The sequence below is a fragment of the Lucilia sericata genome, unplaced genomic scaffold (assembly GCF_015586225.1).
Source record: "Lucilia sericata isolate MDLA Ls3-8-SP2 unplaced genomic scaffold, ASM1558622v1 Contig000022F_arrow, whole genome shotgun sequence".
NCBI lineage: Eukaryota > Metazoa > Arthropoda > Insecta > Diptera > Calliphoridae > Lucilia > Lucilia sericata.
The window spans coordinates 493,977-507,048 of record NW_023994060.1 but is presented as its reverse complement, the minus strand read 5'-3'; the positions used below and the strand labels follow the sequence as shown (position 1 = coordinate 507,048).

General features: G+C 29.1%; 1 protein-coding gene across 10 annotated transcripts in view; it reads left to right on the top strand.

Moving 5' to 3' along the window:
- Positions 1–13,072, top strand: part of LOC119609107 (signal transducer and transcription activator) — a 68,079-nt gene that overhangs the window by 669 nt on the left and 54,338 nt on the right. For 3 of the 10 annotated variants that reach the window (XM_037963847.1, XM_037963888.1, XM_037963880.1), the window contains exon 1: positions 190–927. The exons of 3 other annotated variants lie outside the window; for them this stretch is intronic. The gene's annotated coding sequence lies outside the window, so the exon portion shown is untranslated. Of the gene's footprint in view, positions 1–189; positions 928–13,072 lie in introns of those variants that run through there. 4 more of the 10 variants (XM_037963864.1, XM_037963806.1, XM_037963820.1 and 1 more) reach the window with 2 other exon arrangements.

Below are 13,072 nucleotides of genomic sequence, written 5' to 3'. Positions count from 1 at the left end.
GTATGGATTTTCTTTTATAACAATTTTTTTAAGGAAGTTTTGACAGTAGATTTTTGTCAAAAGAGAATATTTTTTATATGGATTCTGACATAAAGTTGTTTGGTAAACAATAATCAACTGAGCTCTAGATATCACCTTATAAATGCGTCTGGGAGAGATTTTATTTGATTTTTATTTGCTGGCCAATTTAATGTGCTCTTTACTCTCGTCTTTGACGGTTGTGTTTTAAAGTAGTCTGCTGTTTGTTAAAATATAAAATAAATAAGAAAAAAATTAAACTGCTCCATCAATACGTCGTTCGGTGCTAGTCTCTTTTTAGTCCCGTGTAAAAAAATTAAAAATAAATATATAAAAATCCATTTGATTTCATTTCTTACCCCGTTTGACTCAGCAAAAGACTATATCGCCATCAGCGTTTTCAGAAATTGATATTATATTTGTTTTGTGTTTTGCAAATTAATATTATTGTTGTTGCTGTGTGATTTGTGTTTTTTATTTTATTTGTTTCAAAGTGTAAAGAAGGGGAAATAAAAACCCAATAACAACAACAATATTCATATAAAAAAGTGCAACGCAATATTCTTGGTTTCAAAGTGTTTTACAATTTAAACAAAAAAAGTTAGAAAAACAAATTTTCAAACAAAAATTTTAAAAAGCTAATTTGAATTTATAATTTGTTATACATTTCTTTCGAAATTTTCGATTTTTTTATGTGAAAGTAGAAATTTTGTTGAAAATAATAAAAAAAAGTGTGTATTTTATTATTCGCTGCTTACTGTTCACTCTTTCTTCGTTTTGTGGTGTTTCTGCTTTTGTTGGAATACAATTTTGTATTTGGGGATTCGTGCTGCTTATTTTCCTGATTCCCATCTTCATCACCGACGTCTACATCTAAAAACATCGTGTTGATTGTTTTTTCTCGATTAGGTAGGTGGAATAAAATGTGAAGAATACATACACTGAACTATTTACATTTTAAATATTCTTAGTTTATATTTTTTTCCTCTTTTTCCTAAAATATGCAATAAATTTATTAGTATAGTTCAATCTGGAATAAAGATAAAAATGCCAAACGCTAAAATTTTAAAATTATCAATAAAATTAATATTCAATAAATTTATAACTACTTAAGATAATTAAAAAAAATTACACAAATTTTCCTATGAAATAAAAATTGGGGCATACATACATATGTACATAGGTTAAATTAGGACCCTATATCGTTTTTGTTTCAATGTCCGTTTTCTTTGACTTGACTAGGATCGGAATTATTTGATGTTAAAAATTTGCCAGCAGCAATTTAATGGTTCTATTACATCGATGTATTATAGACTTAATGTACTTTACTCTCTTGATTCAGATAACAATTAGAAGGCCAAATAAATGGGGTTTTCAACAAGAATTTCTAACCACTTTTTGCATTAATAAAAATTAGTTTTTTGCTCTTTTCATATTTTCGAAAATAGAGACGTCCGACATTTATATTTTTTTTTTTAATTTCCAAAAAACCTAGCCTATAGGTTTGTCGGTTATAAATTTCTATTTAAGAATAGTTAAGTTTGTAACACATGTATTCTGGATCCTTATTTCTAATATAATCATGTCCGCCCGTCTGTCTGTTGAAAACACGATTGAGTCCAAACGAAATGAGCTATGGAGCTGAAATTGGTATTGAAAATAGTCGATATTGGGCCATGATATAAGGACCTTTTCGGAAAATTACTATAACGCTCGTAACAGGCTTAAAAAAGCATGTATAGCTAAGAAATTTGACAAAATAAGTGACCCTACCCCATTTAAAGTTTCCTTAGAAAAAGCTCTTAATTTGCAAAAACGAAAAAAAAAATACAATACAATACAAACAAGTTTTAAAAATTATTTTTTTAATTTTTTTGAGGGTCTTTCCATAATTGGACCTACCTCCCATATAAAGTTCCGTTCAAAAAACAAGTTTAATATGATAGAAATTTTATATAGCAACGAGTATACAGACTTAAATCTCTCTGACAAATTTTAAGAAACTCAGTGCATAATTAAACCTACCTCACATATAGGCTCCTCTTCCGGAAATGATGATAATGCTCACAACTGGCAAAAAAGGCATGTATGTGATATTTGAGCAAGTTTTATAGGAACTAAAATCTATCTGTCAAATTTAATGCGGCACGGTCCATAATCGACCCTACCCACCATAAACGACTAATGCTCATAATTTGCTACAAAATTCCAATATAGCAACGAAATTTGCCGTAAACAGGTTTTGTATAAACTCAAATCTCTCAAATTGTATGAGGATTGGTCCGTAATTGGCTCTACCCCCCATAAAAAGTTTCCTGCAGAAAATTTCTTCAACACTCATAATCCATTTTTTGGGGTGAACTTTCGATTTGAGTTATATCTTTTGCCCTAAAAAATACATTTTTTCTAACCCAAGCAGGCGTTTTGAATTACAAATAAAAGGCTTTTGATAACTTTGTTATTCCAAATGTTATTTCCAGATACAAGAAAAGAACCTGCCAAAGACAGCATAAAGGCGTAGTAGATTTCTTAATACATTTACGTTGTTTTTATTTAAGTAAATATTATATTCAGCAGCCAATTTCCACTTCAACTAATCAAATATCATTAATTCTAAGTTTTTTTAAGAACAAACTTGTAAAAATGTTTAGTTGTTCTTTTCGAGTTTGTTTTAAAATAAAAGTTTTACTTGCAAGGAAAGCTACAGATAGATGTTTTCTTTTACCTCTAAAAAAACGAAAATGCTTTAAGAAGAAGACTAACTAAACTGAACAAAACATAACACAATTTTTCCATTTATAAAAACAAAAAACTTTTAATTTTTTACTCCATATTTAGTCATACAGTCCATTAAGGATATTTGTTGTTCCTGTGTAAGAATGTAGTAGATACCAACTAATTACATACATACATATGTATGTATATTTAGATGTGTTTCGTTGGATATAGAAAAAAAACATGTTTAAGTTTATTTTAGAAAAATTTTAGTATATTATAGGTATTAAATTTGTATAATATAGAAAAGTAATTAATGTATATTTTACTTAGTATTGTTGTTTTTATTTATTAAAAATTTTAGATTTCACAAATGATCGTAGTATTTCGTATACATCATACGTAAGATAAGATATATACTTTATATAGACTAAAATAACTTTGTTGTCTAGATATAACCGAAAATGTGGGCAAAAATATGAGGATTTGGGGATTCTTAGTAACAGAAGAGTATATTAAAAAATGGTCTCAAAATAAGAATAACCATAAAATAAATCGAAAAAATTTTGAATTTAATATATAAAATCGTGTCCTATTTGGGGTATTTTTAAAACCGTTCAGCTCATGAATTGTCAATAATAAACCCAAAATATTTTTGTTAACATCATACTACATAATGAGAAGTATATATAACTCAAACTTCATTGTTTACATTGATGTTCCTCAAAATAGACTTCTTTCAGTTTAAGTTTCTTTTCACTTAAAATCTCTCCTAGAAAGCGAGATATTGTCAGTCAAAGCTCACAAAAATAAGTTTTTACGAATATCTCACTTATTATGCCTCGTACGCGTTCTGTTGGTATTACAATTTTTAATTTCTTTTCACTTTAGTGGGGAGGGTATATTGGGTTTGTGCTGACGTCTGTAACGCGCAATAATATTGGACATACAGCCACCTTAGTCGATTTAGCTATGACCGTCCGTCTGTTATCAAACTACAGGTCGCAATTTTGAAGATAATTTGATGAAATTTGGGACATACTCTTCTTTAACGACGAATCTTATTGAAAAAGTTTAAAATCGGTCAATTATTTCGCCTAGCTCCCATACAATGGTAATCCTTAAATAGGGCTTTTAAGCTCATAATTATGATAAATGTTCTAGAATATCTTCAAAAATCGGAAAAACGAAGTTTTATATATGTAAGTCTAAATGGCACTGCCGATTTTCGAAATTATCGGGCTTCGATTTACACTAGCCCCCATACAAAGTCCCCTTCAGATATCACATATCTAATATCATGATGAAATTCTGCATGAATAGCATTAATGTAAATGTAAATCCACCTGCAAAAATTTATAAAGATAGGCCCATATTTATAAACCCCTCTTCAAAACTTCTCTTTTTTTGTCAACAGATTGTCGGAATTACGGTAAAAAACAAACTTAATGATTTATTATTAAAAAAATCTCCATATTTTTCACATACTCTCCTGTGTAGGGTATCATATGGTCGGCCATGTCCGACAATGCATTCTTACTTGTTTTATTTTAATTTTTTAATTGTTAGTTTCTTGTAGTACACACACATACACATAAATTGTTGATATTTTTTTTTACTAATTTTCAAAATTATTTTTCGGACACAAATTAAAAATAGTCAACAATGTTTCAACTATTTTGTACAGTACGTACTTATTAAAGAACCATGTATGTATATCAGTGGTGCTCAAACACATACTACCATAGACTACCATAGTTTTATTTGTGTTGGTAAAGCAGCAGAGAACAGAATTCAATTCAAAATAAAAGTATACTAATAAAATGACTACAAACGATAAAGTATATGCTAACTGTCAAATATTTATTATGGATTTTGACAGCCAGCGTATAGCAACGTCTATATATAAAAAACTATCAACTGTTCTCTCATGTTCTCCTACATTCATTCGGCTTTCTCAAAATTTTGTTGTTGTATTTCTGTGTGTATTTTAAAAACGTCGCGCACAGACCTTGCTTTGACAAGTGCTGATCAGCAACTGATTTGATTTTGTTTTTCAAGTTGAGAGCAAACCAACTGATATTGCTCATTATAAAAAGAAGAAGAATTAAACCTGTAGTGTATGTGCATCAACTTAGCGTCAGCAGAATTTTCTTACCCTATCACGCGTGCTATGAAACGGCCATATTGAGCTTCTCTGATGTATATAAAATAAAGCGTAAATTTATACAATTAATACAAATTGATAATAAGTAGGTATGTAATATTTTAAAGAAATAAAATTTTACTTAAAATCAAAGCCTCCAATTATAATTTGCTTATCAAAAATATAAAAAAAAATAATTTTATTTAAAAAAATTCTGAAAATTTCAAACAAAATAAACCTTAAATAATTCCCTTTGTTGTAATTACTTTAGGCTTAATTAAAAAATTTACAATTTACTAATTAACCACAAACATACATAATTATAGTATGTAATGTTATTAATATTTATAATTATACATTTAGTTAAATTCTTATTAACACACGATTCTCATTATCATCCATAATTTTAAAGTATTTAAATGTCCCCATTTTAATATCTACACAAAAATTTATAGGTAAATTTAAATTATACATATATGTACATACAGACATACATGTACATACATATGTATGTATACTGAATTTCTGTTGACAAAAAAACAACAATAATATTCATTTCGTTGCATTGAATCAATTTTTCAAAATTAAACTCTATGAGTCACAGTGTTTGTCTACTTATTATATTCAGACACTTTTAATATAAAACACAACAAGTTACGTACGCGTATACAAAACAGAGACAAGAATAATTGTCAAAACAAAAAATCTAAAATGTCAACAAAAACAACCGGCAAAAATGTCAAATATAACAACACCAACAACAATATATACAAATAAAATAATTGGCCTCCACACAATAATCTCTTCACTGTCAAGGAAAACCAAATAACACTTGAAAAACAAATAATGAAACAACAATTACAACAAAACACATTGGAAATACATAAAATTATAAGAAAAATAATAATATGAAAAACTACAACAAATGATTATACAAAAATATCCACACACACTTTAACTTTTTGCTTATTTTGTGATTTTCTTTAAGAAATCAAATACAAAAGATATACATAGCTACAACAAAACCAACAATATCCAGAACGTCAATCAGAGACGTCGTCGCCACAACACCCCGTCCATAAAAGACAACATCAATGTACAAGAAAAACGTCGTCAATGACTACGGATGATGACCGACAACGACAAATGTTGACAACAAATTTAGTGGTATAGTGCGGATTGTTGAGTGTATTTGTTGTCTGTTGCGTTAACTGTCAAAAAAAATTATAAAAAAGAAACAAAAAACATATACAAATGTAATTAAAACAAAAATCTGAAATGAGAACAAAAAAAGAGAATCAATAAGTCCTGTCATCAACGCAAAACGAACTTCAAATAAACATTTGAAATTGTGTTTAGAATCAATTTCATTGTTATACATACATATATAGTACACCTATCCCTTGGTTTGCACCTTCATGGGAAGGTGCATTTAATTTTACGGTTGTATACTTTGCTTTATCTGTTCTTTTACGAAGTGCGGTAAAATCCTTTCGGTTTATCTGAACACATCGGATTGCATTTTAATAAAGCCAAGAATCGGACTTATGTTTTATTGAATCTACAGTAATAATCTGGTCTTTGAAAGAGGGGGATCTCTAAATGTGATAGCGAAATATTTCGTATGAAGCTCAGGGATGAAGATATACTATTATATTTTTAACGTAGTTATAAGCTAAAAAGCCAAAATCGGAAGGTCTGGTTAAATAATAAACAGATTTCAACCATTTTCAATAGTCTTCGTCCTTGGGCTAAAAAAATATGTATGGTGTAAATTTCATCAAAATATCTTGACTGTGCTCTCTCTGAATAGATTCTGAATAGATTGGTGTATTTTAAGGTGGGTATAGGACCAATATTTCATAATAAAAATGCAATTTGGAAAAAATTGGTGGCGTCTTGGGTCGGAAGGGGAATATGGATTGAGAATTTCGGAAATATATTAGCCTTAATTCTTTACTGTTATGCATTTTATCTAAACCTTTTTCAGAATATAAAACTCCAGATAATAGAATACATACTATAACTAAAGTTTAGTAAAATCGAACAATGTTAACCTATAACCTGTGAAGGTCAAATTCAAATTATGCAATATTGGCAAACTTTCTTGAAATCGTTTTGTAATGTTATTCAATTTTCAACCGATTTAAATGAAACTTAATATAAATATATGTATAATGAAGACGATATTCGAAGATGATATCGAAAAAATCGATATTAAACGTTTCCGTAATATATGAACTAAATATTTAATACCGATATCGGTTTCAGCATCTAAAAATACATGAAATCTAGACAAATTGGTTTAAAAAGTTTTTTCTAACCATCATTTCGTTGACCTGTGTTATTGATATTACTAAGGACCTATCTTATCATTTGAGAGTTCAATTATATAACCTAGTTCTTAACGTGATTATCTTTATCGATGGAAAATATTCCTTAGTATTTTACTTTTTGATAAAACTCAGTGAAAGAATCAGTATTAGAACTATCCCTAAGTAACCGATCAGGGCACCAGTTTCTAATACATATGTTTTCACATTTTAAAGTTAAGGCAGGCAGTTCTTTTTGAATTAACAAATTATTTGTACATTTTACCAAAATCCTATTATAATCAAAAATTTACAAGAATCCTTAACAGAACTGAAATTCTGAGAAAAAATCAATCACATACTCTAATTCTAAGCAATAAGTTTGGACTTAGCTACATATTATATTAAAACAAAAAAACAAATATAAGTAGCCCAAAATATTTACACTAAATAATGAGGTAGCAAAATTGATCGTAGAAACTAAAATAAAAACGTATTTAAACTGTTTTAAAACTTAAAGTACACACATGTGAATGCTAATACTACGAGTATCTCTGTGTGTTTTGTATGTTATAAAAATAAGAACAAGAATTGAATGTTCGAACTTTTAAGAGTGAAGGTGTAGTTGACGCACTGACAGACAGACTGACTGAATGGTTGGATGGCTGGCAGGCTGCCGGGCTGGTTGGTTGTTACGTTTATGTATTAGCTTACTGGATAGCTGGTTGTTTGGTTGGTTGTTTGGCTGAATGGTTGTTTTCATGTCGATTTGACTCGATTTAATTCAGATGGTTGTAGTTGTTGTTTAGTTTATTTGTCTGCTTGTTTATTTGTTTATAGAAGTTTGTATGTTTGTATATGACCGGGTTGGTTACCTTTTCGAATTTCCAGGAATGACGACGTCAAAAGAAATATCGTACGTTGTTGTTTTTACTTATACGTACGATACGATACGATGTGCCCACATAAACACACTAGTTAATACAAATAAACATTTATTATTTATACATACATAACCTGCAGTTCGTAGAGTTGGTATCGAACAAGTGATTTAGTTCTGGGATTAGTTCTAATTGTCCTAGAGTATATTTGTGGACAATTTAAGACTTCTGGATCCTCTCGTGTAGGTCTCTAATTAGAGTTTGATAAGAATCTTTCCAACCAAAAAAGGTTAATTTCTGAAAATACTTACAGAAAGGGTTAAATTAACTCCATATAAAACTGCTGGGTATTATACTACACGTTTATAGATTTTGACGGACTTGTTTTTTCTGATTCTCGACATTGTTTTTGTATAAAAAGTGTTGAAAACGAAAGAATGGAAAACGAAAATGAAAATAAATGACAACTATAAAAACAAACTAGGTATTAGTTGTTATTTTTGTTTTTATTCGATACTCATACAATAACAAATCTATAGAAGTCATCGAAATACAAGTTAAGAATTTATTTAGCTGCACTCTTTCTTACTCTCTGCTCTGTTCTGTAACTCTGAACCGGGTAGCTGTTTTAAATAGAATTAAAAGAAATATATAAATATAAATCTGTAAAATATGCACATTTACACTTGGGAGCAAAAAAATAGGTGGATTATTATATTTAATATAAAAATTATAAATTATAAACTTTCTTGCCATAACATATAGATATTTCACATTTTTTTCTTAAGGAAAATTTTTCTAAAATTAATATATTAAATAAAACATACCTATTTTACTAACCACAGTTGTACACATGAATATTTTTCCTTTTCTGAGCTCTTTCCTTTTTATTTTGCTTATTTATTTACTTTGTAGGACAGACAGACTTTTTTAAAAAATATTAACATTAATGCGTGGGCTGTTTAAAGAGTGTTTTGGTATATTTAAAGGATAAACATTTTTAAAATAAATTAATTATGAATACTTATTTTGTAAACACTTTATGAATTCAAAATGAGCATAAGTTTTGCAATTCTAATAGAAGCATAAATTTATTTTGCGGTTTTTAACAATTGTTCGCCGTTTTTTTTTTTTTTTTTTGCATCATTTTTAATGACTTCTGTCAAGTGTAAAAGAATTTTCTACATCAGTTTATGACGTTTGTTTGCTGTCAAAAGCTTATTGAGGATGCAAATATTGCGCTTAGTTTATTTTTACAGATGTTGGTTTAAATGTCATTTTTATAATGAGCAATTTCCTTATAATAACTATAGATTTCATTGTCTAAAGAAGGCGCCTTTTTATAAGCATTTTACAGGGATAATTCAAATATACCAGGTATATTTTCCATATACATACTTATAAAGATTTTAAATATACATATAATATAAATATAAAGATTAGTTAGTATGAAAATAATCATAAAATTATATTTGAATTTTTTTTTGCAAAAAATCACGTTTTGCTGTACCGAAATGACAATCTTCGCACTCAGAGTTATGAATCATAACCTCTACTTATCAGCTAAACTTTTAACAGCAATCGTCGTAAGTTATTGATAAGCAAATATACGCAAATCATTTAAATCTCATCGATATAGAATAATAAGTGAATGGATTTAAAAAATCTTTCGAGATTCCACCGAAAATCTATATAAAAATTAATGTTACCACTTGAAAAGCCAAAGTTTTTTTTTACGGATCTTTACAGTACTAACACATTCTAAATAATGACTTTTGCTAATAACGAGTTAAATTACACTTTTGAACGTTGACAGCCAAAGTCGATATAATCAGTTCTATAAGCAATTAGTTCAGATATCGTTTTACATTGATCTGGTATTGTTCGAAACAATTTGCAAAATACTTAGTTAGACTCTCTCGTTTTCGCATCAAAGCATTGTGTGCTTTTCATAAGTTCTTCGCATCCTAAGCTTTTGTGCCTGTAACTTGCAGCACAATGTAGTTGATTCTACTAGTTTGACAGACGTATAGAACAAGTGGTGTGGACCTCCAGCTTCATTCGGCTTTATTACATGAGTCGTTGTCGTAGTCAAAATTCTGCCATTCTATTAATTTGCTATTACGAATATCGAAAAAGATTTAAATTATATTGATATTGTCGAAATTTCCAATCAAGACAACGTCACTCGTAATATGCTAGCCCAACTTTATACTGTGAGTTAAACATTGACCAAAAATCTAAGAAATTACAAATCTCTGGGCTTTCAAAGTCAATTGATGTTTAAAGGAACATCAGATCAATCGAGTTGTTTGTGTTAGAGTGCAAAAGATTTAAAGACTATCGATTTCTCGTGGTCGCGTGCAAGAACTCAATCGAATTTGGGATTAGGACCCAACACACAACTTAGCCAGGAGATACAAATTAATGATCATAGACAAGATCATTTGCTCGTTTATAATATGTTTCAAAAGTCTTAGTTTTAGGGAATTATTAACTTGTTCGGGAAGGAAATCTCATTGCCGAACTATGAGATCATTCTATATAAACGATCGAGAGGTATTGCTGTCGCGCGAGGTGTTAGCTACCGATCTATATCATCAAACAGATTAGTTATCACTGTTTATAATAGGTTCCTAAAATCTTAGTTTTAGGAGATGGTTTACTTTTTCGATAATGAAATCTCATTGTCGAACTAAAAGTAAATAATGCAAAAACTATAATGATCATTTGGCATAAACGATTGAGAGGTATTACCGTCTGTCGAGGAGGTAGCTACCAGTCAATAACATGATACTTTTACTTTAACAGATTCCTGTAATAAGTTCTGAAATTCAATCCTATTTGTGTCTCAAAGTCATGGACAATTTCGGTCTATACGAAAGGAAATTATTTTAAAAAACCCAAAATAATTGCAATTAAAAACTTTGATTTGCACACACAACCCCCCATGTTAATTTACATAAACAAATGACGAGTACATTATATTTTGTTGTTATTCACATTTTGTATGTGTAACATGTCAAAATCAGTCAGCCACTCAGTCGACTGGGACGAATTTTATTAATGCTTACACATTTATTTTAAAAAATATTCTTGTGATTATAAGAATTAAATAAATAAAAAAAAAGAAACTACAGCACGAATTTGACATTTAAATAAATTTTAACTCATTTTCTACTTTGCCAAAGTAAATAATAATTTTATAAAAAACTTTACAGAATTTAAAAATATAAAACCCTGCTAGACATAATAATTATTCAGACAGTTTAGAATTATATCGTTAACATGAAATGCTTAATAGAAGGATCATAAATTAAAAAAAAAAAAAAAAAAAACTTTAAAAACCAGCATAAATTATTGATATACTAAGTATATGTACTTAATAATAGTAGTGTATTTATGTGCTTGTGTATATGCATTCAGAAAAAAATCGGTGCAAAAAATGTGCAAACCATAAAATAGCAATTTTGCAAATATTGAAAAAAAAAACATATTTACATGGATTTAGCAGGCTTTGAAAGCCACTCAATACATTGGCATGAGTAATATAAACAAAAATTTATTTGTTTTTTTTTTTTTTTCATACAAAAAGTTCAAATCAATATACAGTATAAAAACCGAATAAATGCATTGGAGAGAATTTATAAATAGTATGTATGTGGGCGTTTTGTAGTGTCTTTTTTTATATTGTTTAAACTGTAAATTTTAGATGGTTGTGTTTTCTTAAATAATTTTTATGTCAACGTTTTAATTTATTGTTGTTGGATGGTAAATTGAAGCTGGCCACAGTATTGAGTATCAAATTTCATTTTTATGCTGAATTTTTGCGGATACTTTTATAATTATAACTTATTTATTTTAACCTAATAACTATACTGCTCATTTAATAACGAATAGACAAGATATTCGTGAATTATTCGGGAATTATCTATATGACAGCTCATGGCGTATGTCATCCTGTCTAACATTAGACCTACTAACAACATTGCTTTTATTCGCATAAAAGTATTATTATTCTCTTCCAGCGATTTTGGGTTTAAACCACAGCCATCACGTGCACCCTGAAGGTAACTCTCTAATAATCGGGCTAAGACAAAGTCCGCCCTGCGGTCTACCGGTTCCAGTGGTACCAAATATGTTAGGTTGTCTGGTTCGACCCCATATCTAATAATTCCAGGGAGAGGGCGTGGATACATACCACTAGTTGCACCTTTTTTCTCCCGCAATACAATCACACCAAAATAGTTGAAGTTCATCAAAGTAACATGCCCCAGGGGCGTTATGTATGTTGAAATCAGTTTTCGGAAGACACTAGATATGTGTGGGATCCTAATTTTCTATTTTTATTAGATATGCTGTCAAGAAGATAGCTATTTAAAATCATCAAAATTTTTCCATAAATATCGGAATAATATTCCGAAAGAAAACCTTGAAAATATTATGTATTTTTCTCATCCTATTTTAACAAATTACGTCCAGTAATTGAAAATTATTAGAAACGGTTCAAATATTCATATAAGTAGCACCCATACAAATATACATACTCCCGTAAAATGGATTTATTGTTAATATATACCTTTAGAATATCGTATTACCACAACATGCTAATATCAATAGATCATATCTCCCATATAAGGTCCACTTCCGAAAATCGAGACAAAATTTAACCAAATTATTCAGCGAATTTGGATAGGTCCATAAAGTCCCATATAAAGTCCACCTACGAAAATCACTTAATCGCAAATAACTAATTAATAATGATATCGGGATATAATTTTACACGAATATGTTTTGTTTCTGCGTTCCGAAAATCACTTAATCGCAAATAACTGATGAATTAATAATGACATCGGATATAACCAAAAAATGTTTAATCCAGACACTAAAGAGTACTTTTCTAAGGGATTGAGCAGCTCAGAATCCGATTCTGACCTGACTACGGTTGTTCCAAACTTTATGTTTCGATTGTCTCGAAGAAAAATGAAGATATCACAGTA